The 7,641-nt window shown below is 37.0% G+C and overlaps 1 non-coding gene across 1 annotated transcript; it reads left to right on the forward strand.

Moving 5' to 3' along the window:
- The first annotated feature begins 3,157 nt into the window (after positions 1-3,157).
- LOC128585071 (U6 spliceosomal RNA) lies at positions 3,158-3,264 on the forward strand. Its single transcript, XR_008379819.1, has one exon. It is a non-coding gene; the product is annotated as a U6 spliceosomal RNA (small nuclear RNA).
- Positions 3,265-7,641: the final 4,377 nt, after the last annotated feature.

Raw genomic sequence — 7,641 nt, forward strand, 5'->3', positions numbered from 1 at the left:
TCTTTGTTTGCCTAGAATTATTCACTCTCTGGAACTTTTTGCATATCATTCCTTTATTGGTTTGTCAGCCCTCTCTTAACCTACTTTGACAACTAGACTATGAACTATGAGAACGAGCATTTTTAAAAACCGTTTTGTTCAGAGTTGTACGTCCTTATCTAGTAAAGTCCTTGACCATTACAGTGTTCAACAAATTTGTCAAATCAATGAATCACTCCGTTAAGTATTTTGAAATCACATACTTACAAAACTAATATACTTTCATCTTTTCTCTTCATCAAAAAGAAATCTCAACTCTACTTCTCCCAATAAAAGGAGAAAAAATGTATATAGTTTGGATCTGTAGATGAAAGTTGCCTTGAAATATGTTTTGTGTTCTTTGCTCTACAACCCAGCAAAGATTTTTCTCTCTTCATCATCACCATCTTTGTGTATTTCTTTGATCTTAAGTCTAAGTTCAAAGATTGGATGAGGATAAAAGTAAAGGAGAAGAATCAAGACGTGTCAACCTTAATGGTATCAGTAAATAATGTTTTGCTAAAAGCTACCTAAGAATAGATGACACCGCTGTGTAGGAGTATGCAAATTATATGCAAATCAGAACCTAATTTTAATGCAAATGAATATGTGGTCCTCCTAACTATTTCACGCACCTGGATTTCACCCTTAGGAAAATTCTAGTAAAGAGAAATGTGCTCTCAGCAATGTTTTAATGACTGGGTGGATTAGAGAACAGAGGATACTACACCTGGCATGCATTATAATGTCTGCTAGTTAGCTGCTAAAAACAACAAACTCTTACATATGTAATATTGCTTTGAAGTTTTGGTGAGCTACCAATTTTAACTACACATACCTTAACTTACCTGCTTTATAAGAGAGTATGACATTGCTTTACCTCAACACGGTAGGCGTGCTTAACAGCTAACACACTGTTTAAACCAGGCACACACAGAAATTTTTGGAACAGAGCTACTACTAAATGTAAATTATTCCAATGCAGGGCTATGGTCACATTTCATTATGAGACATCATCCAGCCTGTTTGGGTAATTTGCATCCTAGTAATATGAGTTTTGAGAATGGAGAAAAATGTTGCAAAAAAATTATGGTAAAATAAGTTTGTCACTATTTTTAAGAGCTTAAATATAAGGAAAGTAGATAGAAGAAAAAAGGCCCCAAGGAAATGTCCTAGCTCAAAGAGTATAAATGGGAGACAAAGGATTAAGTACCATTTTGTCTTATGATAGCATTGCATGGTTTATCTGTCCATTTTGGAGAATGACAGATAATGATGAAAAAACACCACCATATATTTCTATAGCCTTTCATAATTATCAATGCTCTAACAATTCTATTATCTCCAATAATTATTCTTACAAAAAGCAGATATTGTTCCATTACAATCCCCTTTAAGTATTTTTAAAAGTAAATCAAAATTTTGTTTATGGCATACTACTGAAAGAGGGGCTCTTAGGGACCCTCTTGCATCAAGATATGATACATGTTTTGTGGTATCAATGGTCTAACAGAAGTAACTCATTTTTGTATGTGTGGCTTTGGGTATTTTTTTTTTTTTTTTTTTTTGTAGAGACAGAGTCTCACTGTACCGCCCTCGGGTAGAGTGCCGTGGCGTCACACGGCTCACAGCAACCTCTTAACTCTTGGGCTTACGCGATTCTCTTGCCTCAGCCGCCGGAGCAGCTGGGACTACAGGCGCCCGCCACAACGCCCGGCTATTTTTTGGTTGCAGTTTGGCCGGGGCTGGGCTTGAAGCCGCCACCCTCGGCATATGGGGCTGGCGCCCTACTCACTGAGCCGCTTTTTTTTAAATTTCAGATTAATGTAAGGATACATCGATTAGATCATATTGTTTGAGTTTGTTAGGAGAAGGCTGAATTGCATTTGAGTCCTTCACCAAGGAGGTGTTTCACATGCTCTACATTATACCAGTTAGGAGGGTGCTCTGAGCTTTCCCACTCCACATTTCTTGAATTGTATTTTTCCCCCTCACATGGGCCTGGAGTTGTTCATCTACTAGTTTCTAATTAGTATTGAGTACAGCTAATTTACTCTTCAGATACTTACTAAGAATAGTGTTCTTCAACTCTAGCCAGGGTTAATACAAACAATGTAAAGTCTCCATCTTTTTATGGCTGAAGAGTATTTCATGGTTTATATGTACCACAGTTTATTAATCCATTCATGGGTTGATAATCACTTGGGTTAGACCTTCCAATTCGTCCCTCAATCCAAGTACTAGGTATTTACCCAGAAGAAAAAGAAGACATAACTGCTAATATTGCCTCTTTAAAAAAAAAAAAAAAAATCAGTCAGTGTGAAAGAGCAGCTTGGAACTAGGGACATATTTTCAGATGGGAGATATAGGATTTTTCTGAGAGCAAACGATAATATTGATGCTATCAGGATAATGAGCTTTTATTTTAGTTAACTGTGGTAGAGGGCAGCTTCCTGTACTATTTCAAGTCAAGGGGGGTAATTTGACCCAGATTCTAGGTGGAACCTACCAGCTGCTGGCAGACACAGAAGGTGAAGCGTCTAAGTTCTTGCTACTCAAGGTGGTTTCTGAGGACCAAGCATCAGCATCAGCATCATCTGGGAACAGGTAAGAAATCTAAATCCTTAGGTCCAAACCTATTGAATTATAATCTGTAGTTTAGTAAATTCCTTAGGTGAGTGTTATGGACATTATAGTTTGAGAAGAATTGTTGTAATAAGAAATATTTCCTGGGTGGTTCCTGTGGCTCAAAGGAGTAGAGCACTGGCCCGGTATACTGGAGGTGGCAGGTTCAAACCCCACCCCAGCCAAAAACTGCAAAAAAAAAAAGAAAGAAAGAAAGATTTCTTAATATAAGCCCATCATACAGCAATTAATTAAAAAGAACGATGAGGTTACAGTTACAGACTACCAGCCACTCAAAGTAAGAAACATAGGGTAGTTACTTATGAACCTCCATACTGTTTCAATCTACATTCCCATCAGCAGCGTACAAGGATTCCCTTTTCCCCACACCTTTCCCGGTATTTATCTCTTGACTTTTTGATAATAGCCATCTTGATAAACATAAGATTATATCTGAAAATGGTTTTGATTTTCCTTTCACTAGTGATTAATAGTTGATAAAAGGTTGAGTACTGTGCTCGCTTCAGCAGCACATATACTAAAATTGGAACGATACAGAGAAGATTAGCATGGCCCCTGCGCAAGGATGACACGCAAATTCGTGAAGCATTCCATATTTAAAAAAAAAAAAAAAAAAGGTTGAGTACCTTTTTATGTCTTTTCGGAAAAATATCTGTTGATGTTCTTTGGTCATTTTTTAATTGACATTTGGACATTTTTAATCTTTCTACTATTTAGTTATCTGAGTTCTATCCAACTTGCACATATTAACTCCTTATCAGATACATAGCTTGCAAATATTTTTCTCAGCCTATATGTTGTCATTTCATTTTGTTCATTGTCCTGTTATACAAAATCTTTATAGTTTGATGTAGTTCCATTTATTTATTTTTGCTTTTGAAGACTGAGCTTTCAATGTGATATCAAAAAAAATCATTGCCAAGGCCATTGTCAAGGAGCATTATCCCTGTGTTCTCTTGCAGTGGTTTTGTGACCCAGTCATCCTTCTTCTGGACATATACCTAACAGAAATCACCCTGATACCTAATATCACCCTGGAAGGATACCTTTTCTCCCACATTCATTACAGCATTATATACAATAGCTAAGATACGGAAACAACTTAAGTATTCATCAACAGAAGAACAGATACCAAAGTCGTGGTATGTGTGCATGTGTGCATGTGTATAACAGAATACTATTCATCATACAAAGATGTACTGCAACATAGATGTAGTGTTTCATGTTACATGAAGTAAACTAGAAAAAGAAGGAAAAAGATTGCATTATTCCACTTATATGTGTGCTCTTAAAAAAGGAAAAAAAGTAAAGGAAAAAGAGTCAAATATACAGAGATAAACAGTAAAACAACAGTTACTGGGTATGAAGTGAGAAGCAAAGGGGAGATATCACTGAGAGGTTATAAAATAGAATATGCGGGATAAGGAGATATAAGTTAGAGGTTACAAAATAGGAAATGTAGCAGGTATATAGGATGAACAAGTCTAGAGGTCTTACATACATGAGGACTCTAGTTAATAAAACCACACTGAATTTTGGGATTCTGGCTAAATGAGCAGATTTTAGCTGCTCTTGCCAAAAAAAAAATAATAATAATAATAGGTAACTATGTGAGATGACGGGTATGTTAGCTTTCTTCTCAATAGTAACAATTCCACTATCTGTATGTGTCATATGTTTCTTACCTTAAATATATGCTATGAAATTGTGAAATAAAATAAAAAACAAGATATGTGTTTACAGCAGATTAGACATAGCTAAAGATAGAATTAATAAAGGTGGATATATATCTGAAGACATTATCCAGGATGTAGCACTAAGGGATAAATAATACATACCAAAAAAACCTATTAGAAAAATAGGACAGATTGAATCAATCTGTTAACTCCTATACTTGGAATGCTGGAAGGAGATTTTAGAAGCACTATTTTAAAAACTAATGGCATAAATTGTCCAGCACTAATTAAAATGAATAAATCTTTTTGCCTTCATAAAATCCTCCTAAATAGATATTAAAATCAACCAAAAAGAAAATACCTTGAAGGAAGCCAGAGAAAAAGGAGAGATCACCCAAGAAAGGAAGAAAAATAAATAGAATGATAGCAGATTCCCCAATAGGAAAAAATGGGGGAAAAAATGAACAACAGCAGCCACTTTAGAATTGTGAAGCTAACATAAATACTATTCAAAAGAAAGGACAAAAATCAAAATGCTTACAGAAAACAATTAACCTTCAAAAACTTTCAGTGGACTACGAGACAATCTGATTGTCATTATGCTCCTACGTATTCAACAAGTCTTTTTGTTTCTAACCAAGGTACTTGTTTTTACAATAAGTTTTTATACTCAAGCTTTATTTCTGTGTGTGTGTGCGCGCACGCACATTGGGGGCGGTCACTCTTTCAATCACATTTCTTATAGATTTTCTTCCCTATCATGGGAAACTTATTCCAAAGAATCAATGCATGTTTTCATGATCTAGTCATTCTCCCTTCTCACAAGATTTTTGTATAACCCACACCACTAACTACTCACAAATATGTCAGACTCTCAGTGTGAATCTGATTAAGGAACTTCCATTCTAGGCTAGGCAAGGGGGCTCATGCCTATAATCCTAGCACTCTGGGAAGCTGAGGCAGGTGAATTGCCTGACTTCAGGAGTTCAAGATCAGCCTGAGTAACAGCAAGACCCTGTCTCTAAAAAATAGCCAGGCATTGTGGCAGGCACCTATCATTCCAGCTACTTGAGAGGCTGAAGCAAGAGGATCACTTGAGCCCAAGAGTTTAAGGTTGCTGTGAGCTATGACACTATGGTACTCTACGAAAGGCAACAAAATGAGTCTCTGTCTCAAAACAAACAAAAAAACAAAACAGTAACTTCCATTGCATTTCATAGTTTTTCATATCGGTTCCCACTTCATGAGTACCATGCTATACTGAACAGAACACCAGTGTGTCACTGGCAGAGGAGACTGTTCTAGACCTCATTTCAAATTTTTAGGCAAGGGATTTAAATAGGTTATAATTTCCTATAATTTCCAAATGCTTTTGGTTTTCACCCTCATCTTGACTCTGTTCCTACCTGAATTCTAAAAGATCAGCTTTTTGCCTAATTTCTATTTTAAACTGTATTGTTTTTGTTGTTTCCCATCAATAACATTAATTTGTCACATTTAAAGCACTATCCAAATACCAAGACTTCAAGCCCAGACCAATTATTCAGAAGTCAAATTTTACAGTGTTCTGACTCCCAGTTTTTTCTTTCCTGGAGTCTCCTTCCTTGGAGACTCCTTTCTTTCCTTTAGACTCCTTGATTGGGATTTTCAAACCTGTCATATACAGCTCAACAGCTCTTCTAATACCCAGTGCTCTTATTACCTGGGATTTTTTTTCTAACAAGTTCTTGTTCATTTCACTGCCAGGAATTTTGATCTTTTGAACATTGTCAATTTTTAGTTTTCTTTTCCCTTAGTGGAGGGCAAATTACCTTGCACTACCTATGGCCAGTTTTGTAAGGGGAGCTCAGAAAAGTGAACTACTGCTTCCTGAGAGCAGAGATTCTCTCTGAGATCAAAGGTAACCCTTCCCCAATAAGCACTGGCTTGCTACAGACGGAAAAGTTGTCCCGATGTTTTTCACACTCTGTTTGGAACCATTGCTTTAGTTGACGTCCAGTCTCTGCTGCCAAAATGCTTTGTCTGTTTTGCCAGATTCCCTAAATCATGGTGATTTTCTTTTAAGGGCCTTATTTTCTCCTACTCTAGCTCAGTCTCCTTAGGGAAAATCACGTTTTCCAATTGGATTTGTGCATGTTTAAATACCAGATGAGGGAGGAGCTCATGTTCTCTCCCACTGTGCTCTGTGTTCCATGCAAATTACCTTATGGGAAATGAACCTGTTTCAAAATTCTAGAATATTCTACAGCAGCTAAGAAGCTCTTGTATGTTTGACTGTTGGAGGCTGATTCGCCAAAAGCACAGAGAGAACTTTACTAGGACATCAGCAGATCTCTGATTTGACTTGAATTCCCTCACTGCCATTTGTACTCTGTGATTTCTGACTTTTTCAAAGACAGAGTCCTTGATAACTAAACATGCCACTTGCTGCTGCTTGCATCGGCTCTGAACTGTTGCACATCATTTCAGGGGTATCTTGCCAAGTCATATGGTTACAATGTATTTGGTTCAAGATAACTCTGTATTGGAGTGAATTGTATTCTAAAATCTGTTTGTTTTATTCCTCCATAAAAGAATGCTTCCCTCCCATTTTAGTTGGGCACATGGTTTCCCAGAATGGGAATACATTTTTTATAGCCATATCTTGGTAGGTTTAATCATGTGACATTCTGTTCAATGGGAGTTGAGCAAAAATGTTGTGCGGCATTTTCAGACTGTTTAAGAAATATTGTGTGCTAACTTTGTCTCCTTTACCTCTTCCCCCACTAGCATCACAGATGACATGATGATAACGTTATGTAGACCACAAAACAGAAGAACCTTGGGCCTCCATCTCCTTACTATACCATCTAAGTCCTGGAGTGCCAACCCAGACATTTGTGGGAAAGAAAATAACCTCTCAACTGCTTCGGCCACTGTTATTTGGAAGTTTTCTTTTCCTCATATCACCACCAAATCCTAATATCCTGTACAATCTGTGGAAATGCCCTATTGGATACTTTTAAGCACAGTTTATGCTGAGCTTACCAGCCTCATACCTCTCTTTTCTTTCCACTTTCTTAATCTCTCATGTACAGAGAGAACTTAACTAGGACATCAACAGCTCCAAGATTTTGATTTGGATTCTATCATTAAATACAAAGTCTCTAATTCAAAACGGTAAACTCTGAAGGAAAATGTTATTGAGACTCTCTCTGCATTTCTGTCCTTGCTCTTTCCCTTCAGCTGAAATGTGGGCCAATGTCCCTAAACGCCTGACTTCAGAATACAAGCTACAGCTTTCATTTGTTTTCTCCTCAGC

The sequence above is a fragment of the Nycticebus coucang genome, chromosome 4 (genome assembly GCF_027406575.1).
Source record: "Nycticebus coucang isolate mNycCou1 chromosome 4, mNycCou1.pri, whole genome shotgun sequence".
Taxonomy (NCBI): domain Eukaryota; kingdom Metazoa; phylum Chordata; class Mammalia; order Primates; family Lorisidae; genus Nycticebus; species Nycticebus coucang.